Raw genomic sequence first — 26,002 nt, 5'->3', positions numbered from 1 at the left:
ATTGGAGGTGGTAAGAATTTCCCACAGTGCTGGCCACGAATCGAATAATATTGCATGAAAAAAAAAAAATGCAATCATCAGACACACCAGTAGAATTATATACAGAAACATGTAGGGGAATTTACGAATTCTCGTCAGTCTAAGCAGCATTCGTGCTTCTATTAGCACATTTGACGTGTTTGTTTGTTAACATTTATTTGCTGCCTGCTACTCTATCCTGTGCAATCGACAAAATTGTCCAAAACTGTTTGAAAACGTTTCTACAATGTTCCAAACTTCTCAGCTGAGTGTGACTGTTGTCGGCAGCCTCTTTTTCTTCGGCAACCTTTCCATATGAACTGCGTGTTAATCAGCTGTTCTATTACCGGCAACTCGAAATTTGCAGCATTTTTATAGTGCGTATGTTTCATATCAAGCAGAATCTGGCAAACTGCGTTTTCTCAGTCGCTTGAAGCTGAAATTAAATTCATAAAGCGAAGTGGTTTAAACTGAAAATGCAGGGAAATTTCCGGTTAAATTTTGGTTGCCGAAAACAGTCAATGGATGCCGAGGCCGTCATTTACCCGATCTCAGCTGAAGATATAAGGAAACAGCGAGAGTCGAAAATATATGTATGAAATCATAAAACCAGTTCTCCCGTTGTTGTTGGTTTCTTCTTCTGGTTCGCTTGTTTTGATTGCTGGATCTTGGGAGAGGATGGTCGTTTTTCCACTTTTTTTTCTCTGAGACTGGCAGCGATGAAGCTGCAGCAGCGGGAGGACAGTAGAGTGAAGATCGTGGGCAAGAAAAAAAAAAACAAATCATGCACGCTCATGTGTTGGTCCAGTTCGATCAATCCTCCTACATAGGATCATAGATTGGGGCGTTTTGGTGAAAATTGGTTCTGTTTTTTTTGGATGAACTAGAATGTTTTTTCCCTACGCGAGCAGGAACGAATATCTCGATACCTCAAATTGGTATGGATGAGCCTGACATAAGAGGTAAAATACCAAAAAAATAATACCAAAAAAATAATACCAAAAAAATAATACCAAAAAAACGTTCCAACAATACCATTCCAATACCAAATTATGATAATGCAATACCAAAACAATACCACTCAGGTATTCTTTTGGTATCCAAATATCAATTTTTGGTATTTACAAAGTATTTTGCATGTAATTTTTTGGTATTATTCTTTGGTATTTTACCTCTTATGTCATGCTAGTCAATTCATTAGTTATTATCTCCTGCTCGGGTAGGAATGTTTTCAATTGATGAAATCAAGAGCAAATTTTCATTACGTCGAAAGTAACATTCGCACCGATCCGAGAAAACTAAAGTTTTGGTTTGATGACCGAAAAGTTATTCCTATTTCCAATTAAACACATAGGGAAAATGGCTCTAATGTTGGCCTATGGATCTAAAATTGGACCCATCGCTAAAAATCTGCTATTTATCAATTATCTACGCGTCATTGGGACGGTACTTATGGATATTTTTGAGCGCTATTGAAAAAGCAGTCGATTGCTGAATTTATGTATGGTATCAAAAATCAAAAAAATCACATTTTTTCTAATTTTCCAAAGAAAATTCACGTGCAGAAACATTTTTTATAAGTCACTAGCTGAGTGTGCCCGGTCTTGTTCGGGATTCAATATTAGCTTGAGTTTATGCGCCGATTTAAAAAAAAAAGCATGCTATATTGTACGTAGCCCCCCCCCTATTATCGAAGGGGCTATCCCCTATGATTATCTCCTTATACCCCCACATGCCTAATTTGGTTCCAGTTGCTTGATTAGTTCTCGAGTTATGCAGAAATTTCTGTTTCATTTGTATGGGAGCCCCCCCCTTACAGAAAGGGGAGGGGTCTCGAACCATCATTAGAACCTTCCACGGCCCCAAAAACCCCTGTATACAAATTTTCACGCCAATCGGTTCAGTAGTTTCGAGTCTATAAGGGTCAGACAGACAGACAGACAGACAGACAGACAGACAGACAGACAGACAGACAGACAGACAGACAGACAGACAGACAGACAGACAGACAGACAGACAGACAGACAGACAGACAGACAGACAGACAGACAGACAGACAGACAGACAGACAGACAGACAGACAGACAGACAGACAGACAGACAGACAGACAGACAGACAGACAGACAGACAGACAGACAGACAGACAGACAGACAGACAGACAGACAGACAGACAGACAGACAGACAGACAGACAGACAGACAGACAGACAGACAGACAGACAGACAGACAGACAGACAGACAGACAGACAGACAGACAGACAGACAGACAGACAGACAGACAGACAGACAGACAGACAGACAGACAGACAGACAGACAGACAGACAGACAGACAGACAGACAGACAGACAGACAGACAGACAGACAGACAGACAGACAGACAGACAGACAGACAGACAGACAGACAGACAGACAGACAGACAGACAGACAGACAGACAGACAGACAGACAGACAGACAGACAGACAGACAGACAGACAGACAGACAGACAGACAGACAGACAGACAGACAGACAGACAGACAGACAGACAGACAGACAGACAGACAGACAGACAGACAGACAGACAGACAGACAGACAGACAGACAGACAGACAGACAGACAGACAGACAGACAGACAGACAGACAGACAGACAGACAGACAGACAGACAGACAGACAGACAGACAGACAGACAGACAGACAGACAGACAGACAGACAGACAGACAGACAGACAGACAGACAGACAGACAGACAGACAGACAGACAGACAGACAGACAGACAGACAGACAGACAGACAGACAGACAGACAGACAGACAGACAGACAGACAGACAGACAGACAGACAGACAGACAGACAGACAGACAGACAGACAGACAGACAGACAGACAGACAGACAGACAGACAGACAGACAGACAGACAGACAGACAGACAGACAGACAGACAGACAGACAGACAGACAGACAGACAGACAGACAGACAGACAGACAGACAGACAGACAGACAGACAGACAGACAGACAGACAGACAGACAGACAGACAGACAGACAGACAGACAGACAGACAGACAGACAGACAGACAGACAGACAGACAGACAGACAGACGGATTTTCTGAGAGTCCAATTTTTATTTTTACATGTAATTTTTGACAAAAATCTAAGGAAGAAACTTTTTTGGATTTTTGATAAGATTTTCTTGGATTTTTGATAATTTTTCCCAATATTTTTAGAAAAATAAAAACGTACAGAAAATATTTTTTTTATTTTCTGGCCGGTAATCTTCCCCTTAAGTCAAAGTGTGTTTAGCAGGATATTCGGGAGAATTATCAATCACGTCTCCTTACGTGCAGCCCATGCATTATTTTAGGACCACCGAAATCATCTTAGCAACACTTTTTTTATTCACTTTAATAATGAGAAAGCGAAACGACGAACGCACACTTTTGACGGGTTTCTCTGCGCTGTTACTCAAATACAAACGGCCTATGCATAGAAATCGGGTTACTTAAGTAACATCGAAAAATATTCTGATCGGAACGTGATTACGTCAAAAAGCAAAGGTAAATAAATTTTAAAATGGAATGTGATCCTTTATTCGAACAGTATATAGTGCAATAGCAGGAGCATCGATTGACACTGTGCTCGACTGTGTTTACCTTTGGTACTATCGGCCTAATGAAAATTTGCTCTTGAAATATGTTCGATCGAAAAAAAAATCCCCTTGCGATGGAACTACAATATTTTTGCAAAACTCAGCTTTGAAGCATTTCTATTATTATAAAAAAAAATAAATTGGAATTATTGCCAATCAATATGCCAATCATAATACCCAACAAACATTCCATTATGAGTGAGATCCAAGGTTTATTCTCAAAGAATTGATTTCATGAGGCTAACTGCTAAACAAACTTATTCCGCATGAATATCTCTGAAATTCAGAGAATATTTAGAGAAAAATCAGATGGAAACTTCTGAGCCACTAAAAATTTTAATAATAAAGCGTTAGGATTCTTCTGTATTTGAAAAGAATTTATTAACTTATAAGATATTCTGTAGATCTAATAGCTTTTTTATGGCCAGTTCAGTGCGAACAAGGTAGTTTCTTGTTGCTAGAGACCGTAGACAACTCTGCAACTCCATGGCTGTCTCTGGAAAGACTTTTGTTTTATTAGTGAGAAACAGGGCCCAACAAAGTCACTTTCAATTGAAAATCGTCAAGCGACGACGATGCTTTTTTTTTGTTCATTAATTTATTTGATAAGGCTCAACCGAATTATCTTTACAGAGCCGAGGATGCTTGTTCACTATACAATACATCCTTAAACTATAGTCAAAAGGTACAACACAATAAACACCTTATCTTCCGCTATCCAAAAAACCTCCTCCATCAGAACTGGAGCCGCTTCCAGTGGTTTCATTGTATGGCAGTATCGCCATCGTGGGGCAAAGCGCTTCCATTTCAGCAATGGACGTAAAACGTGGTCAATACTCATACACTCATCACGAAACGGTTGCTTTCCAAAGTCGACGACGCATCGACCGAAAGAACTGCTGATGAAGAACAATGAGGACGACCACACAATGGTTGCTGCCGAGAAAACAGACGATCGCGTGGCACACATCGAGAGTTGCCTGCTTTTGTCGACACTGACAGCCGAGTGAACACTGACGACGACGATGCTGTCAACCATCACTTTCAATTGAAAGCCTTATTGTCTTCTCTTCCATCCTTTTTCAACATCAACAGAGTCACTTTCGATCAGTTTTCATGCTGTTCGTTTTGGCTTGACTCGTGTGGGGTCGTCCATTAATTATGTCACACATTTAGGGGGGAGGAGGGGTTTTGAAAACTGTGACGAGCCGTACAAAAAAAATTAAGGTATATACAAAAAATGTGACAAAGGGGGGAGCGGGGTTGAAAATGGGCCAAATTTGCGTGACATAATTAATGGACCATCCCTGTTCATTTTGTCTTTCATTGTCAAATGAACTTACTTTCACATTGAAGCAAAGCTGTTCGATCCTTATTCGGGCAGTTTTTCTGACTTCTGTTGATTATTCACTCTGTCCATGTGAGATTTTGATTTTTCACATGCGTTTTTAAAAAATCGGATTTTGATTCCATTTGTAATTATATCATGCTATGGTATAAATTTAAAAATTTCTGTACATATACCAAAAATTGTGATTTTTTTTTTTTAAGTATGCCATTCGATTACCTATGGCTTGAAACGGATAATGTGATTGGAATCAAGTCAATAGGTTGTATCGTTGTCGAGAAATCGTTAAAAACGTACCGTGTTAATCGCGAAAAACCGTGTAAAAAAAAAAACCGTGTGAAAAAACCGCGTAAAAAAAAACGTGTAAAAACGACTTCGTGTACATGAATGACAATTTTTTTGGTTTTTTTGGTTTGTTTAATCGATGATCGACGCCATTTTGAAATCCAAAATGGCAGTTCTTGAGTTCTGAAAAAGTGTGAAATACTGTTGCTGACCCATCAATATGGGTATTTTTGGAATCGGGGTGATGTCTAAGGTATGAAAATCGATATCCGGCACCATTTTGAAATCCAAGATGGTGGCTTCCGGTTCATGAAAAAAGGGAAATACTGTAAAATACCCTTTTATATAAGTATTTTAGGAATCTTTATGATGTCTAGAGGCTGCATCCGAGTACAGAAAAAGGGAAAATACTGTCAAATACCCATCAATATGGGTAATTTTGGAAACTGGGGAGATATATAGAGGTCGGAAAATAATATCTGACACCATATTGAAATCAAAGATGGAGGCTTCCAGTTTATGAAAAAGTGGGAAATACTGTTAAATACAGTTCAAATATCAGGGCTGGTAGCGATCAATACTGTCAAAAATAGTGATTTTCGAGACCATGTTGACATGCCCTTCTACAACAAGATCGCTGAGTAGCGGTTTTATAATAGTACACATGAATCACTTTTCTCGACTAGCTACTTCAGCTTTGTAAAGAAGCAGCTAGTAAAAACTGTATCTCTGTGAAAATATCAAGTGCATTCTGCTTTCAAGGCAGTTCTGAGTTGTAGAAACTAGCCTGATGCTCACAATGCTTCCCCTCAAATGTTCAAACTTCCCTGAACTTTTTTGGACTTCATAAAGGTTCGTAAATTTTCCTAACAATCAACGAAAACTTCTATTAAGTTTTAACACGTCGCTAAAGTTCTCGAAACTTCTTTAATTTTATGAAACTTCTCTAAAGTTTTTGAAGTCCTCGGGAAGCTTGTTGTACACCCTGATTTTAATTGAACTGTCCTAAACATGTTTAAGCATCCACGAACTTCTGAACTTATATGCAGATTTCAATAATCTTGCTAACATCTCTGAAATTCTATAAAAATCTGAAAACTTCTCAATATCACGCAAATTTTCTGAAACTAATGGAACTGAACACCACGTGAAATTCCCCCTGTTTTGGAGCATACTAAGCTTCTTTGAAATGCTCTCGAATTTTGCTTGTCTTCATTATAATTCCTGAAGTTCTCAGATCTTCCCTTAAGTTCCATAGACTACTATGAAGTTCTCGAAATGATTCAGAAGATCTCTGCGCTTCTGTGAAGCTTTAGAAGTTTTTCTGAAATTCTCCTGATTTCCTCTCCTCCTCTCCTGATTTATTTTTCTCCCGTAATTTTCGTGGAATGATACGGAATAATCAATATACTTCTATGATTTTCACTGAAGTCCTTAACATATATCTGAATTTCGTGGAACTACCCTTAAATTATCGACACTAATTAATAACTTCATCAATAGTCTAGACATTCCTGATGTTATTCAAACTGACAAGAAAATTTCTGAATTTCGTTTAAGTTCTCTACCCTGAACTACTCAGTATTTTTTATAAGAGGTCACAATTAAACGGAAATTAATTAAATGGCCGTGAAGATTCCACAATTTATTTAAGTTTTATTAGCTAAATATACGTTCACGAAACTTTGCCTTAAATCACAAATTTTCCCTGAACTTGTTTGGACGTCTCTGAAGCTTTTTTTGCTTACCTGAAATTCCCTAAATTTGTTTAATGTTACAGCAAATTTTCTTATATATTCATTACTTCCTGATGCTTCTGAAATTTTCGAATCAATCATAGAACTCTCGGAATATCCCATAATTCCACAGAACTTCTAGTAAGTCACTGTAAATTTCCTTAAGTTAATGGGATTGCTCTAATGTTATCTGTTAATGTAATGTTATTAAACTATATAAATCAATCTAAGTTGCTTAGTTGTTCTCTGGAATTTTTTGAACTAGTGCTTGCTTAAACTTCTCGATTTTGTTTTATTTTATGATTTTAATGATGTTCTCTAACTAAAGCTATTTTTTTGAGTACTTGAAATATCCATGATATAACATCTTTAAAGTACTCATACGTTTTCCAGATGTTCATATCATTTTTATTTGGTTACGGAGATTATCTCGGAGCTTTGCTGAAGATTCCGAAAATTCCCTAAGTATCTCGAAACTTCGTTAGGGTTTTTGCAATTTTCATGAAAATATTTGAACTGACCTTTGATTCTCTGATCTGTCTTGATGTTGTCGGAGCTTCCTTGAAGCTCTCAATTTTATCGAAAATCTCAGTTCTGCTCTGAAATAAATGGAATTATCGTAAAAACATTTGAATTTCCTTGAATTTCTCTGGACTTCTATGAAGTTCCCGGAATTTTCCTGGAATTTTCCTGAATTTTTCAGAAATTCTCACAAGGTCTCCGTATTTCCCTGATATTATCGCACATCATGGAAGTATCCTGAATTTGACTAAACTCACTCTTAGAGATCTTTAAACTGCTTCAAAAGTTTGGAATAAAGTTACAGGAACAGCCCTTAAGATCTCTGATACTCCCCAAATATCTTAAGATCTAGCTTTTCTGAGGTACTTTGCTCAACTTTGCTCAAATTTTCTTTATTTCTGAAGTACTCTTGGGACTGGTGAAGTTCTCTGAAATTTTAAGCAATTCTTAAAAGTTCCTACAACTCCTCGGATGCTAACAGAAGTGGTTCTGAAAGCTTCCAGTAAGTTCCAGTAATTCGAAAATAAGAACAATATAGAGGCATCGATTGGACTATCTGATCCTTCAGAAGCATGATCCATTTTGAAATAAATTCACGATAAAAAAGTTTAAAATAGCGACTTATTACAAGAAAAAGTGACTTTGGTGACTTGACCTTAAAAGAGGAAACTTTATTGTAACTAGATAAAAAGTGACTCGCTACCAGCACTTTTAGGTATTTTTGGAATCGGGACGATTTATAGAGAACGAAAATCGATATCCGGCACCATTTTGAAATCCAAAATGGCAGCTTCCGGTTCACGAAAAAAAGGGAAATACTGTAAAATACCCTTTTATATAGGTATTTTACGAATCGTTATGATGTCTAGAGGCAGAAAATCGATTTCCGACGCCATTTTGAAACCCACGATGGCGGTTTCCAGTTTAATAAAAATGGGAAATACTATCAAATACGCATCAATATAGGTATTATTTGAATCGGAATGACGTTCAAAGAATGAAAATTGATTTTCGAAGCCATTTTGAAATCCAAGATGCCGGCTTTCGGTTTAAGAAAAGTGGGAAATTCTGTTGAATAGTTATCAATTTGAGTATTTTTGGAATCGGGATGAATGAGAGAACGAAAATCGATATTCCGTCGAAAATGAATGAATGAAATGAATGAAATCCAAGAAAACGGCTTCTGATTTCAGAATAAGTGGGATATATTATCAAATATTCATGGGTATTTTTGGGAACTACGAAGATGTCTAGAGATCGGAAAATGATATCCGACAACATATTGACGTAATTTTGAAATCCAAGATGGTGAGTTCCAGTTTAAGAAAAGTGGCAAATACTGTCGAATATCCATCAATATAGGTATCTTTGGAATCTAGATGACGTCTAGCGAATGAAAATCGATGTTCGACGCCATTTGGAAATTCATGATGGAGGCTTCCGATTTAACAAAAGTGGGAAATACTGTCGAATTCCCATCAATATATGTATTTTTGGAATCAAGGTGAGGTCAAGAAATTGAAAATTGATATTCACAGCCATTTTCAAATCCAAGATGGCAGCTTTCGATTTCAGAAAAAATAAGAAAACTGTAAAATACCCATCAATATGGGTATTTTTGTAACTGAGGTGACATCTAGATATTGAGATTATAGAAGCGATGCAATTTGGGAATCCAAGAGGGTGGCTTGCAGTTCAAGAAAAAGCGGGAAATACTGTCAAATACCCAACTGAGTGTTTTAGAAATCGGAATGACGTCCAGAGAATGAAAATCGATGTTGAGGAAAAATGGTAAATTACATACGGTTTTTAATCGGGGTAACGTTTAGAAGCCTAAACGTTTTCTGAAAGACGATCGATTTCCGGAATCTACGCATCGTATTATACGGTATTTGACACTTTTTCGAAACCCGAAGACCGCCATTAACAATTCCAAAATGGCATCGAATATCGATTTTCGGCATCAACGCGTCGTCGTCGTTCTGAAAATACCCATATTGTAGGGTATTTGAGACTTTTCCTGAGCCTGCCGGTCATCTTGGACTTCAAAATGGCCGCGTTAATTTAATTTTCGTAAAATATAAAATAACAATTTATTACTACATATAAACCGGATGCCATCCCTTTTGGCATAGAAATACTATATCACCGAAAAAACAACATGGATGATCAAACAAATTACAAATAAATTTTTGACAATACTGACATCTCCCACCGTGTTCGCACAAAATATTTATCCTAGCCACGAACACGCGTACAAAATTTATGAGTTGGTTCGTGTCTAATCTATTCCGGACAAATTATTTTTATCTAGATAAAACATTTCTATGGTTTTGACCGCATATTTGAATCGGCCGTTATGGATTCTCGATCAAGAGATAAGTTTAAGTTTCATGTCGGTTTGCCGGTGACTATATGTTGATGCCTGACGACGTGACGCGTGACAAGTCGAATGAGCCCCGAATTGAAGTGAAAGTGGAAAAAACGAAGGAAACAGTCTTCTAGTCATTCATTGCGTCAATTGAAACAAGTCTTTGCTTCAAATGAAATGAATTGATGATATTGACGAACGAAACACATGCCATGTTTGACAGGAGGAATGTTCATCGTGACTCGATAACAAGAAACACAATGACTTACACGAAAATTTTATTGCTCGAAATGAAGCGATTCAGTGGAGAGTTCATTTTTTGTTTGTTTCGAAAATGCATAACCCTGCTCTGAATATTCAAAGAAAAATTGGGTGGAAGAAAGAAGCATTTATTCATTTTTAAGATTTTCCGCCCGTCTAATAGCTTTTGTATGACCTGTTCATTGCGATTAAGGTAGTTTCTTGAGACAATTTAACGTGACGGAATTAATTAACATATATGACATCCGTTGTTGCTAGAGACCGTATAAAACGCTGCATCTCCATGGCTGTCTCTGGAAGTACTTTTGTTTTATTAGTGAAAAGAGTGAATCAGATCTAGATTCTTTCAAAGTCCAATATGCAAGTGATTAAGATACTCTATCAACTCAGTAATCATAAGAGGTCACCATTTTCTACTCAGTAAACAAAAATGGATGCCACTAGGTCATCGATCCCCTTACATCACAACAAACCACTGCGACCGATGATCGCTCAAGTCTGGTGAGATCCTTGTGTTCCAATCCAGATCACACAAATGTCATGTTTTACAAAGTAGGCGAAATGGGGCCTAAATGCCCCTAATTTGGGCCCATACAAAAATTCAGAAATCGATTAAATTTTAAATAGCGACCAAAAGACCCAATGACGTGTTCATCTAGATAAAATTGATAAACAGAAAATTTTTAGCGATGGACCCAATCTTAGATCCAAGGGCCAATATTAGAGCCATTTCCCCTATATTTCTTTTTTTTTCGCTCCATTGCACAGTAGTTTAAAAGTGAATATTAAAGAACTTAATTGTTTTCCGATGAATGCGTACATTTTGACGTTTAGGTGCGTTTAGAAGATATTATTATTTTTATTTAACTTTATTAGGGAGGCTTTCAGCCTTGGGCTGGTTCGCCTCCACGTTTAGAAGATATTCATAACTTCAACTTTCGCATCTTTTCGAACATGCGCCTTAAGTTATTATTCAGCAGTTTCAGTAAACTAACTTTATTAGAGTTGGAGATGCTTATGGGGTTTTTCACTAGCGCTAATGAGACAGTTGCTAGCGAAAAAGTTTACCAGCACAATGTAAACACCTCATCAACGTCTACCCGCATGAGATTTCAGTAGCAACTGTTATTCGTGCTAGCTGGCTAGTACAGTAGCGCTAGCAAATTCACACAGATGTAAACACTTAATAGGGTATCGACAAATATCAGACTTAAAGTGTTCATTTTATACGATTGATGAGAAGATGAAAGTATATAGAGAATAGTTCCGTTAGAGTACGGTAATGTGAAAATTGTATATAGAGAGTAGAAACGTCAATTTTTGACACGAATCGAGTTAATCACCTCCTTTAACAAACTCCCCTGTTGGGGATGGATGGTGACAGATTTCACGACATTTTTATGTTTTAAAGAACTAATTTAGCATATTTAGGTAATTTGTATAATGCAGCCCCTGTTTAGTTTTAATACTTTTTTGGTTTTGTTTTATGGCAACTCATGCACTCTAATGACGCTTTAGGTGTTTTCAGAAAAAAAAATTGAAAATTTAGGCCAGTTTAAGACCGTTTTCCCTGATGAATGTGGGCGTCTTAGTGGAATCTCTACACGCAAACCAAAAATCTATTACAATTAATGTTAGTTCCATTTCCTATCATCCTCTGTTCATGAACATCGCAGCGAATGTTAGAAGTTGACCTTGCAGGTGATGTAATGGTTTTTTGCCTTTTTTATTTCGTGTTCTGTCTGTGCTTTCACCAACACAAGCAAGCATTTGCCTTGATTTTTATGTATAACATGGTAGAACGACGCACACACTTGCCTCGAATCTCTCCAGCAGAAAAAGCATACGAAGTCGAGTGTGAGAGGAAATGAGCACTTCTTGTTTGCTTTTAGGCTATCTTTATTCAGAGGCATGGAGAGAGCAGTGGAGAAAGCACAGGTCTGATAACCGCAACGTTCGTTGTTCAAGTCCAGTCGGCAACCTTTATCCTATTTTTTTTTGACATAATTAATTTACCTCACTAATACACTCTACATTTTTCGGTCTCCAATTTTCTTGCATTGGACCGCAGCTAGGTATATCGCATCCTCGGTTCATGCGGTCTCCACTTACATTCTCTGATGATGAATCCCACATAATTGTAAGTGAATCTTACATCCACCGGTTGGGTGTATATAATGAGAGAGAGAAGGATTAGTAATTTCCATTTAATTCCACTACCTTATTTGCTTATCCTTGAAAGATAAGCGTATTTCGTCTACAATGTGCAGACTTCTTCAGTGTCTTGTACACCCAACCGGTGGATGTAAGATTCGCTTACAATTATGTGGGATTCATCATCAGAGGATGTAAGTAGAGACCGCATGTACCGAGGATGCGATATACCTAGCTGCGGTCCGATGTAAGAAAATTGGAGACCGAAAAATGTGGAGTGTATTAGTGAGTGAAATTAATTATGTCGAAAAAATAGAAAAAGGTTGCCGCCGCCTGGACTCGTACCACGGACGTTGCGACTATCAGACCTGTGCTTTCTCCACTGTTCTCTTCATGTTTCTGAATATGGGTAGCCTAAAAGCAAACATGAAGCGCTCATTTTCTCGCATGCTCGACTTCGTATGCTTTTTCTGCTGGAGAGATTCGAGAAAAGTGTGTGCGTCGTTCTACAATGTTCTACAATGTACGTCGTTCTACAAGTTTACTGGTATAGTCGAAAGCGTAGATGGAACACGAAATAAAAAAGACAAAAAACCATTACATCGCCTGCATGGTCAATTTCTAACATTCATTGCGATGTTCATGAACAGAGGATGATAGGAAACGGAACTAACATTCATTGTAATAGATTTTTGGTTTGCGTGTACTAATACTAGACTGATTTCCCGTTTATGCGCTATTTTGTCGTTTCAATTTGTTTGACAATTTTTTCCAAACAAATCAAAACACTTAACATTTATTTGCTTCTATTTTCATTCTTATTTCGTTTGCGGGTTTTAAGGTGCATTTTGACATTTTAAAGCTATATAGAAGTTTTGAAGGTCATTTTGGACAATTTTCAATATAGGTGGGTCGCGAGCTTATGGAATTTCTCAAACTGCGTCGCTGTCAACTCTAGATTGAGAAACGCCACACTATGGGCAAAAAAGGGCCAACAATTACACAAAATTCAATATCTTCAAAAGGCGCTGGTTTCTGGCCACGAGCAATTATTTTTCTGAAAATAAAATGGCTAGGAAATCGATTGCGCGTGGTTTCATATGTGTTAAAAATACATGAAAAACGTAATAACTAAAATTTCAAAAAAATTATTACAAGTTTTTGTTGCAAGATTTTTGTCAATTTCAATTCCAAAAGTTTGTATTTTCATGAGCCTGTGAAATAAAATCTGTTTTTCAATATTTTTCAAAAACATTTTAATATATCTTAGCTCTTTGATTTTCTGAAATTATACTATAGATTTCTAAAAAACGTGTATATATTTTCCAAAAACGACATTATTTTCCCGTAAAACCTTTGAGTCAGACGTCATTTTGATCGGAAGTGTCGTTTATGTGCTTCAATATATTGATAAATGTCAAAAGCGAACCCCACACGTATCAATATATTGACGTGAAGGGCAATTATTGACAATAATATTGATGATGTGAATACAGAAATATTGTCAATATCGATGTATGGACGTCAATATAGAATGTATTGACAATACGATTATTGTCAATAAAAGCAATCGTGTTGGGTCTACTAAAGACGCCATTTTTGAAAAAATGGTAAATCCAAAAATTGCAGAATTTCAGCAAAAATGTGAATAATTTCCATAACAAACAATTATGCAAAGTTTCATGCAAATCAGAGAAGGTTTAGTTTTTCCGATTCGTCTATCGTCTCTACCAATCTAGTTCGGTGCACCAATCCTACTCGGGAACCTGGTACGAACTGTAGCGGACGATTTTGTGAAACCAAAACGCAGTAAAAAAAAAGTTGAATAACAACAAAACTTGTACCGCACTTCACTCAGCAGGAATAAGAAACATCACGAGGAAAGAACGAGAGAAACTTCCAGTGACAAGGCAGAACGAAAGAACGAGTTTAGTGGAGCCACGCAAGAGGCAAAAAAAACGCAAAGTGGAACAACACTTGGAGCACCAGAAGAAAACTCACTGCCTATATACTTGTATGATGGTGCAGCGAAGGTGTCATCGGATCCCGCTCATGATGGACCGACCATCGCTTTGATGAGTCAATATTTGTGCAAGTTTGAACAGTTTTTACCCTTCTTACAAAGAAGGGTACATATATCCGCTTGGAAAGCCAACTTTCGATCCGAGGCCTGGAGGGCCGAGTGTCACCTACTATTGGACTCAGCTCGACGAGATCAGAAAATGTATGTACGTGAGGGTATGTGTATGTATGTGTGTATGTGTGTTACCATTGGACCAAATTGGACGCAACAGCCACCAAACGAAAGGTACCATGGTCCCATAGAATTTTTGGAATCAGGCAACTGGTTTCGGAGATAGCCAGGCCTTGCAATTTGGTCGGACTTCAAATAAGTAAGAAGGGTCAAATCTCACCATAGGTGAATAAATTCAGTTTTTTTAGGGCTGTTGCGTGAATGTGTTGTAGAAACGACGCTGGAAGTAGAAGATCGAGAACTTGGTTATGTAAGAGTATCGCACCATTAGCGAAGGAAAGAACAAGCTGCAGTGCACGGATGGCTCCGAGGAAGAGATCGCAACGATCACGCACATATGCTCAGCATGCTAATAACATGGTTGATGATTTTAGATTATTCTTGATTTATTATTCACAACGACTCCCGGATAATCTTTCGCTCCGTTCGTTTTGCGTCGTGTCCGGAATCTGATGGGCCATTTTGCAGCTTGTAGAAACACGAATCGCTGTTGTTTCGACTTCTTTCCATATCAACCTTCTTGTTGCCATTTTCTGCCTTCCGAACTAATTTGTAAGTTTCGTGTCTGCCCGGGCAGCAGAGCTAATAATTTGTAGGAATATAAAATTTTCTTCAAAGTAACAATTATGCTGAAGAATCGAAAGCAGAACTGGGAAGGGCACCGAGTCCGAGACCAGCCAGCAATTGCTTCAAGTTTTCCTACGGTTTTTTAGTTACATTGTGCACACACAACACAATACTCACAGAGGAGTGCTTTTAGTACTTCTTTACCGTTTCGAGCAAACAAGCAACCGACTGAGTTGAGTTGGCAAACAGAAGAAACGAGCCCAGCAGGGAACGGCCCCGGTAAAGCTTTCGACCTGGCAACAGAAATCCAGACTTTGATGCTTTGAAAACAGATCTGAATGGGTGGTTGACGGTGGTGGTAGAAGGTTGAAGGGTAACGGAACAGAAAAGGGCAAACACTAAATTGACTTTCTGCACCGGTCGTGGACGAACGGGTACCCAACTACGAGGCAGTACCATCATGGAGAATAGGGTGCAGAACTTCGGGCTTTGGGTCCAAAAAAGTTCGTGACATTTCAAGAAAACACATCTTGTGTTTTTATTCCCTTTGATTTACTGGCCTGAAGGCTTTTGCTTATGTAGAAACGGTAGCCAGTAACTAGCTCTAGAGGCAACGGAGGCGATCAGATTGACAGATGGATAATCATGGTTGGAAATGTTGGACTCATAAATTTGCGGGTGGAGAATGTCAAACTGTCTAGTTGCTTTTGCTGCTCGAGTGTGAAATTGGATTAATGGGCAATTTGGTTGGAGACCTAAGAGCAGCGTTCGAATTTGAATGGTAGATTGGCTGTTACTATTGATTCAAGGCACTCCCTTCGGTTTTTGTGCTCACGACGAGTATGCCGATTATGAAGAACTTGCATGATCCTGCTTAGTGAAAATTCAACCTTCAACAATTCTTGGACCTTGGTAAAAATTAGTGAGTCGCGAAATAATGCAATTTCTCAAACTGGGTCGCAGACAACTGAAAGGTTGAGAACCGCTGCACTATGGGCAAAAACGGGAGCAAAATTACACAAAATTCAATATTTTTAACGTGAGCCCCACACATATCAATGTATGCATAGATTTTGAATATTATATCTTTATACAAAAGTTCATGAAGTATTTTTTTTTTCTTTTTTTTTTCCTTTGTTTTGTTTTTTCCGTCGATCTTGTTTTCCGTGCTGAGCACCAATGCTACCGACGTGCCAGGAAGGCAGCTCCCACACCTGGACCCTACCTATCGACCCATCAACTCATGAACCGGGGACCAACGCATTTACTTCCCATCCGAAGGAAGGCGTGATCAGAGATGTTATGCCTCAGAACATCCCGGCGTCGCCGACTGGGATTGAACCCAGGCCTGCTGGGGATGAAGTATTATGCACTCAAAAAAATTCCACACTTGATTTTTTAAATGCGCAATCACATTTACTTTAAGTGTATTTAACCTTGGTTCACGTTAATTTATAGTGTTTCAACCTTTGAAATGTTGAAAATCTTTCATTATCAATTCAAGTGTATTGCACATTGAATTACACTACTGTTCAAAACAGATGGATTTAAAGTGTTTTGCATTTCAATGCGATGTGAATTGCTTGCTCAGAAAGGTAAAATTCGAAAACAAGACTTGTGACTTTATCCTACACACTAAGAAATTACTATTTTTACATGAGACGTAATTCAGCTTTGACGTAAATCATGGAACGTAAACAAACATGGCATGTGAAATTAAGTGTCCTGAAACTGAAACATATGCAACTCGACGAAAAATGCGTTTGATTGAATTGATTTTCTCGTCCTTTTCAACTGATTCTTATGTCAAATGGGCCGCTTTCATGTGTCGGTCTCAGGGCACTGAAATTCACACGTCTTTTTCGTAGTGTGTATCTATTCGCCTCATATATGAGAACAACCGTGGCACAGTGAGATCAAACGAAGACTCCGGCAGCAGCACACCCCAACAGTCCATGAACGAATCCCAAATCAGACCCATTTAAAAGATGTGTGAAAGTTCTGGCCTTTTGCAGTTTTGTTTATATATTTTTCGATTCATTTTTAGAGTCCGCAAAGTAGAAGTCGATAAAGTAGAATGTTGTAGAATATTGAGCTATGATGCGCAAAGCTATTGATATCACCAAATTAGACACATAGAATCCGAGTGTGTCACAATTCAAATACATAATGTTCAGGCATAAGATGCACACATGAAATGGATGTGTTTCACAATAAGCGCAAAATAGAGTGTGAGACACACACGGTAAAAAAACATCATGTGCATGTGAAGTGATTTGCTGTTGAATTTGCACTACTTGCCAAACATTTCAATTCGATGTGTAAATCCCTTGGAAGAGATCATATTGAAGCACGATGAAATCAACAGTACATCACTTCATTTTAGATTGTATTGCACATCGTTGTTGATGTGCTGTGATTTGAACTTGAAATGTCAACCAACTGGTATTAACAATCGATCACTTTAAGTTTAATTAATATATCCTTGGATTTAATTTTTGCTGAAAATGGGTTTTAATAAATATAAACCCTTGTTCATACTGCAAGCCTTGGTATATATGGTCATATTTTGAATAACATATAATAAGGCTTGCAATATGATTCCCAGATCACATGTTTCCAAGTGATATTGAACAACATCGCAAGGCTTTTAGTAGAAGCAAGACGAGACATTGAGAAATAAATTTGATAAATTTGGCAATGTTTTGTAATCGAACTTATCTGAATAATACACTATTATTGAAAACAGCAACAATTCCGTATTACCCACGCTCTAGAGCGCGAATTATGTCGGGTGCAGATGGAGAATTATCGCTTCTCTCACTTGACTTGCCATCTTCACGAGTAATGTTTGTCATGTGCGTTTTTGACATTTGCTTCCAAAAGCAAAACTAATCAAATTCAATGGATGAAAACAGTGGTGCCGATTCAAATGATAATCACTTTGATTTAAAGGTGTTATATAGTACATATTTTTCAACGACAAATCACTTTGTTTCAAAATGCAAATAACTTGAAAATCAATGATAAATCACTTCGATTCGTAGTGCCGCATAACAGACTGATTCAAGTGCAAGAGCATTTGGGTTAGATGTGTTAACTTTTTACCGTGCATGATGATGACGTGTGGAATTTTTTGAGTGTGAGATTACTAAGTATAATACATAGGGGACTATGAGGTAAAAGTGGTTCCCCGGTTTCAAGGGGAAGTCTAGGTTCTGAAAGGAGACTAAATAGTCCATTTAGTCCTACTTTGATTTGCACGAAGCTTTGCATAATTCTTTGTTATGATCAAACATTTGAGCTAAAATCTGGTCATTTTGAATCTCACAATAAACTTCAAAATTGCGCATTCTAGTTTTTTCAACAAATCATAGCTGCAAAATGTCCTCTGGGAGCAATTTTAGGAAAAAGAAAATAGTTTTCAAAAAATATTTACACAATTAAAAAAAATTAAGTAAATTTAAGTTAAAAATAAAAAATAAATAAAACTTAATTAACAAAAAACGACCCTCTGCAATATTTTTAAACACTTTTCAAAAATGCTTCATTTTGAAAAAAATATTCAAGTTGGCCTCATAAGAATTCTCAAAATTCATAAAACAACAATTTTTAGAAAAAAAATTAACTTTTTTGTTGCAAACAAAGCTTTGGGAAATTTTAACCAAAAACCATTTTCAGACTTTGAGCATAGCTTTTTCATAGTGATGAACTAGTCTATGGCTAAAAATCTCTTAAATAAAGTAAAAAAAATAACTTTCTCTGCATAATTTCGCATAGCAAAAATTTATACAAAAAGTTCAATAATTTGTTCATAAGTTGTTTTTCAAGGGTTTTTGTTAATTTGTAATCGTCCATTTTGAAATTTTTACAGAAGGTAACATTTTTTCATAAAATTAATAAGAATAAACTATTGAAAATAGTCTGAAGTAGGCTATTTTTAGTTATTTAATTTAAGATACTTTTATAGATTTTGTACCGAAAATAACCTGAATTTATGGACCAGGTATATTTTTCCTGATAAGGAACATTTTATTCTTGCATCTTTGTTTCAGACATCATTCCGATTAAAAGCTAGCATAGGGAGCTTCCTACCCAGCCAACATTTCTGGTTTTATAATGATCTTCAAGGCCCTTTTTAAAGCCATATAAACCTCTTCAAATCCATCTTCCGGCTTGATGGAACCTCACTCGCGAGTCTGAAATGAGCCGAGCGTAGCATTTTTTCTGGGGAATAGAATTACTACTGACAAATAATTTTACCGATCCTCACAGCTTGTGGGGAAAGGGGGGTAAAACGAGAGTGAGGTTAGTGGCCATCCATATTCATGTTTTCTTTCCCACGCTCGTACAGTGGTGCAAGCGGTCTCCGTAGACGACGCATTTCCTGTGATAATCGACTGCATTTGCTTCCGACATTTACAAAACAAGCAGTCAAAGTGCAGTAGAAAACTAAAATGTCATAAGACAGTCTCTGTCATACGAGATTGTCATCGAAGACCGTCACGTATTTGTGTATTTTAGTTTTTTCTCATAGCAAGGGCTGCTAATGTTTTACTTGTGTATTCTGAAAACCACAATCAGTGCTATTATAATGAAACCATTTCTGATCAAAAATGGTTCAATTTTACACAAAATTGAGGAATTAAAACGAAATAACACATTGTCATATGATAGTTATTTGATCATATTCGTGTTGCTCGAATGTTGTTCTACCCATTGTGAGCATGATTTAATGCATACAAACAGACTGTCGCGCACGACGGCGAAGCGAGTGTAGTAAAAATGTCAACTGTTGCATCCCTGGCTTAAATGCACCCCACACGACAGAAATTCATCAATATTTCCATCAATATTTTCATGTGAATACTTACTACAATATTTTTTGTGGTTCATCAATACAGAGTCGCTCCTCACTAATATTGATGTATCCGATGGAATATTCCGAGTCAAATCACAACCACAACCTAGTCAAACAGAATATGTAAATAAGCAGAAATATTGAGACATGAAATCAAACTTTTCTGATTTTGCGTCAATATTTTCGTCGTCAATATTTGCATCAATTTGATAGTCAATACTTTTGAGTATTGACCATATTTTTACCCTTGTAGTGCTTGCTTTAAACCGTCCGGTGAGTTTGCAGAGTTCCGTCAAGCCTTCTTCTTCCTCCTCGCATTTCAAGCTTATTGCTTATCGCATATGAGCTTATTGCGTGCTCTCAACTTATTGTTCTAGATGCGCTTCCACAGTTATTAATTGAGAGCTGTCAATGCCTGTACCATTTCTGCATATACTCATGTGTGGCAAGTACAATCATGTTCTCTATGCCCAGGGAAGTCGAGAAATTTTCCAACCCGACCGGACCGCTACGGCGCTACAACATGGTCTTGCTTTGTAGCTACGTCTTTACCGACTGAGCTAAGGGAGGCCCCAAGGGGGCTGTTCTGGTAACTTTGAGCAAGTTTTGAGGTATTGAGAGACATCTCTTGGTTTGCTAAAGTGGTACCTAGGAGTAGCTTTAGAGTCATTCGAGGGGATACTTTCGAGAGCTTTTGTAGGATATTACAGGTAACTGAGATCTTTCGATGGGATGTTGGATTATTACTAGGAGAATGCTGGGTTTGAAGAAACAGTAAGTTCATCCTAGAGGAAGTTCTGGGGATTCTAAAGGGACATTTTCTGGCAATGTTCTGGAAAGTTCCTTATGGAAATTATTAGACTTTCAAGAGATGTTCTGGGTTCAGCCTAAGAGAAGTTCTGAAATAATCCAAGAGACAGTTTTGAGATCTTCTGATGGTTGGATGGGCTTGGAGACTCGCTAGGAATATTTTGGGAACTTGCAGATAAGTTCAGGAAACTGATTAAGCGATATTCTAGAAACTTGACAAGAGTAACAGTTTTGGATGACTCCTAGAAGTTTCCGAAAATATATTTTTTAGAGCTTTTGAGAGGTGCTCTGCAATATTTTTAGGTTAAGTTCTACACGCAAACCAAAAATGTGTTACCTTCAATGTTAGTTGCATTTAATATCATCCTCTGCAGCGGATACCACATTTGTTATAAGTTGGCCATGCAAACCATGCTATGAATTTTTATTTTTTCTGATATCGTGTTTTATCTACGCTTTCGACTATACCATCACATATTATAGAACGACACACACACTTGCTTCGCTTCTCTCCAATTCCTGTTTAGCAGAAAAAGCATGCGAAATCAAATTATCGTACTATGAGCGCTTCTTATTCGCTTTAGCCTGCCATATTTCGAAGCATGGAGAGAGCAGTGAAGAAAGCTCAAGTTTGAAAATCGGCAACGTTCGCGGTTCGAGTCCCTGTCGGTAACCTTTTCTTTTACCGTCATAATTAATTTCTCTCGCTTATATAGTCCACATATTTCGGTCCCCAATTTTCTTGCATTGGGCCGTAGCTCGGTATATCACATCCTCCATTCACGCGGTTTCCACTAACATCCAGCGATAATGAATCCCACATAATTGTAAGGAAATCTTACATCCTCCGGTTGGGTGTAGCAATTTCCCTCAAAAGTTCTTCTAGATTCCTCAAAAAGTTTTGGGAACATTCCCCGAACGTACACATGGACTACCCCCAAAAGTACTGTAAATTTTTGCAAGAAGTCCTATGAATTTCCTCCAAAAGATCTGTGAACATTGCTCCAAAACCCTATAGAATTGAGCTCAAAGACTTTTCATAAAAATATTACTCGATTACTCTCAATTAATAACTGTGGAAGTATATCTAGAACACGAAGTTACTTCAGTAGAAAGCTAGTGAACGTCCTTAAAATTCTTATGCATTTTTGTTTTCCAAAAGTCTAAGAAACTTCTCCAAGAAGTCCTTTGGATATTCCCCAGCAGCCTAGTGGATAATCCCCGAGGTCCAGTCCAGCTCCGTAAACTTTTACCAGAAGTGAGAGCTTTTCATAGAATCCCTCTGGTCGTTTCCTAATAGTTCTGTGGACAACCCCTAGAAGTTTAAAAAAAATGCTTTCAAAGAAGTTTTGAGGGTTTTAAACTTATAAAAACATCAAGTGTCTGGGACTTTGGATTTTTGTAGGATTCCGTTCCTTTTGAGAAAATTAAGATTTCGCAATTGAACAAATGCCAGATGATGTGCGTTGTCCAAGTTTCGCAAGACAGTCTAGAATGCCTGATAATTTCAAGGAGGGTCGCGGCAAAGTAACTAGCCTACATGTCTGATGTTTAATATCGCTTTGGAAATTCTAATCCGGAGAGCGGGAATGGACCCGATTAGTTCGATTTTCTGCAATTCTCTGAAAGTTTAATAATAATTTAGTCGTAAGCAGTGCCAGATTTAGGATCCGAGGGGGGCGCCCTTAGCTCAGTCGGAAAATGCGTAGCTACAAAGCATTGCTATGACTGGAGGTAGCTGGGTTTGGTTCACCGTTCGGTCTAGAAATTTTTCGGGTTGGAAAATGGCTCGACTTCCCTGGGTGGCGAACAACAACAACTTCAATAACAATAAAATCAAATTTGTTCAAGTGAACCTTCACCATGCAAAGGAAGCAACTGCTGTACTTTGTAAAAGGTTCACAGAGAGAAAACTGGACATTACCCTTATCCAGGAGCCATGGACAAATAAAAGTAGGATATTAGGAGTTCCTACAAAATATTGTAAGTTAATTTACGATGAAGGACAATTAGCTCCAAGAGCTGCAATTTTAGTAAATGGAAGAGTAAATTTAGTTCCTATTAGAGAATTTATAAAAACAGACATTGTTGCGATCCTGATGGAGGTTCCAACAACTCACGGGAAAACGGAAATATATATTGCTTCAGCATACTATCCAGGAGACTTGGGAGATGTACCTCCACCAGAAGTAGCGGCGTTTGTTTCATGCTGCAAGAAACAAAATAAGGCATTTATAATTTGCTGTGATGCAAATGCTCATCACACAATATGGGCTAGCACGGACATCAATACCAGAGGTGAGTACCTTTTAGATTATATTTCTAACAATGATATAGGTATATGTAACAGAGGAGATGCTCCAACATTTATAAATGCAATTAGACAAGAAGTTCTTGATTTGACTTTGTGTAGTCCAATAATCTCAGACAAAATCAAAAATTGGCATGTGTCGGACGAAATATCTTTATCTGATCACAAGCAAATATTATTTGAATATGCGGCTGGTCAACAGCTCACACAAACTTTTAGAGATCCTAGGAAAACAGAGCTAGTGGCAGGAAGAGACGCGATAGCAATTAACTTAAACACTTGTGAAGAACTTGAGAAATATCAGCAAACCTTGGAAGCTCACTCATCAGTGTAAGAGCAACCAAAGGATGCCCGCAAGGAGGCGTGTTATCACCTCTATTGTGGTCTTTAATAGTTGATGATCTTCTCAAAAATTTAATAGCCCAAGGCTTCGAAAAAATTGGCTTCGCAGATGATATAGTCATAATTGTACGTGGTAATTGATTGATGGTATGATTGTATTATCGCTAACAGAATGCAAATTGCTTTAAATTTTGTCTCATCGTGGTGTGATAGGGAAGGATTAAACATCAATCCTTCTAAAACTACTATCGTGCCATTTACCCCAAGGAAGAAATTTTCATTAGACAACATAAGATTGAAAGGTACACTTTTGGAACTTTCTAATGCTGTCAAATATCTTGGAGTAATCCTCGATAGTAAACTTAATTGGAATATGCACCTAGAGCAGGCAATAAACAAAGCTACTAATGCTCTATGGATATGCAAAAGAACATTCGGTAAACAGTGGGGACTGAAACCGAAAATGATCCATTGGATTTACTCGGCAATTGTGAAACCCAGGATTACTTATGGTGCATTGGTCTGGTGGCCAAAAACAAGAGAGAGTGTTGCTCAGAGAAAGTTAGAAAAACTCCAAAGGTTAGCAACTCTCTCAATAACAGGTGCAATGAGAAGTACACCATCGAAGGCATTGGATGCTTTGCTTTATATGCTACCATTGCATCAATTTGTACAATTAGAAGCCGAAAAGTGTGCTCTAAGGATTAAAAGGTCAGTGAAACTCTTTGAAGTAGACCTTAGAGGACATCTTAGGATTTTAAAAACTGTTAGTATCAACTCTCTAGTAAGAAACAACGGAGACTGGATGGAGAAAAGATACAATTTCAATCGACTTTTTCAAGTAGTTGACCCTGGGCGTAATTCATGGTAATTTGGTGGCCCGGTTCTTCGTCCAGGATCGATTGTTTTTTATACAGATGGTTCAAGATTGAACAATCAAGTATGAGCAGGAGTAACTGGCCGAGGGATAGAAATATCAATTCCTATGGGCAGATGGCAAACTGTGTTCCAAGCTGAAATCCAAGCAATTTTAGAGTGTTCCGTTATATGTTTGCGTAGAAAAAATAAGAGTTCAAATATATGCGTCATGTCCGACAGTCAAGCTGCTCTAAATGCTTTAAAGTCGGCGACATGTACATCAAAACTTGTCTGGGAGTGTGTTCAATCACTTCAAAAATTTTCTTGTCATAATCAAGTCAACTTATATTGGGTTCCTTGTCATTGCGGGATTGAGGAAAATGAAAGAGCTGATGCACTAGCAAGACTCGGATCTTCTCATAAGTTCATCGGGCTAGAGCCCTTTTGTGGCTTATCGGCTCCATCTCTTAGAATGGAGCTAAAAGCGTGGGAATCTTCAAAAGTGGAGGAAAACTGGAAGAACACTTCTATTGCTAGGCAGTCGAAGCGATTTATTAATCCAAACATTTCTGTGACTCACAAAATCCTGAAGTTTCTAAGAAAGATCTTAGTATATATGCAGGTCTTATAACAGGTCATTGTCCGAGCCGTTATCACTTGAAGCTGATTGGAAAACTTCAAGATGATGTATGTCGCTTCTGTGGCATAGAAAAGGAAGGCTCGGAACATTTGCTATGCCACTGTAAGGCAATTTTCAATAAAAGGCGTAAGTTCTTCGACAAGGGGCTGATAGAACCCTTTGACATTTGGAGAACAACTCCCAGTACGGCAGTGCACTTTATTCGAAGTATAATGCCGTGCTGGGATAATGCTATTAGTCAAACGATGGCGATCACTCCTAATAATAGTGATACGGCACCTTGATATAGCTAAAGAAAAAAAAATTGGGGAATATATTTCTACTTGCTTAGATTTTACGATCATTTACCTCATTTTGATGCACATTTTAAAAAGATGATTTTTTATTTGGCTCAACTTGGAGCATAAAGTTTGATAGGCCTATTACATGCTTAAAAAGGTATGTATAATCACAGGACAACATTTACCATTTTCCTATAAATGCGTACCTCTGCTTCTTTGTAAAAAGGGTATCGAAGGAGCTCATGCTAATTTGTTGATTCACATCTTCAGAATCAATCAGACAACGCACCGGTATATCACTGCATCTGGGAAGTCACCACAAAGCATCGGTTTCCATCACCTTCCGGGTTTTTTCTTTCTTTATTGAATCAATCATCACATCAATTCCGTATGACGATTCGGCGTACCGTTCCAATTAGCAGCTCTTCCTAGCATTCATAGATCTCATGCAGCTGTTGCCCGACGACTCATCCATCCACACAGTCCAATCCATCAGCGATCGATCTCGCGTTCGTTCGATCTTGCATTTTCTGGCAAGTTCAACAAGCTTCTGACCGCAACGCTCTTTTTCCACGTACCGATGCATACCGGGAATCCATTGGAAAACGAGATTATGATGATGATGATTATGATGGGAATGAAGCACATACAATACCCGCCTTTGCCCGCTGCCCGGTCCAAGATGATGGACTTGAACAGAAGCACCAGCCCCGAGTCCCGATCCAAGCGAGATCGAGACAAGTAGAGAGG

Source organism: Ochlerotatus camptorhynchus, unplaced genomic scaffold (genome assembly GCF_037179485.1).
Source record: "Ochlerotatus camptorhynchus isolate MF236.1 unplaced genomic scaffold, CSIRO-AGI_Acam_v1.1 ptg000128l, whole genome shotgun sequence".
NCBI classification, from domain to species: domain Eukaryota; kingdom Metazoa; phylum Arthropoda; class Insecta; order Diptera; family Culicidae; genus Ochlerotatus; species Ochlerotatus camptorhynchus.
This window is presented reverse-complemented; position numbering follows the sequence as displayed.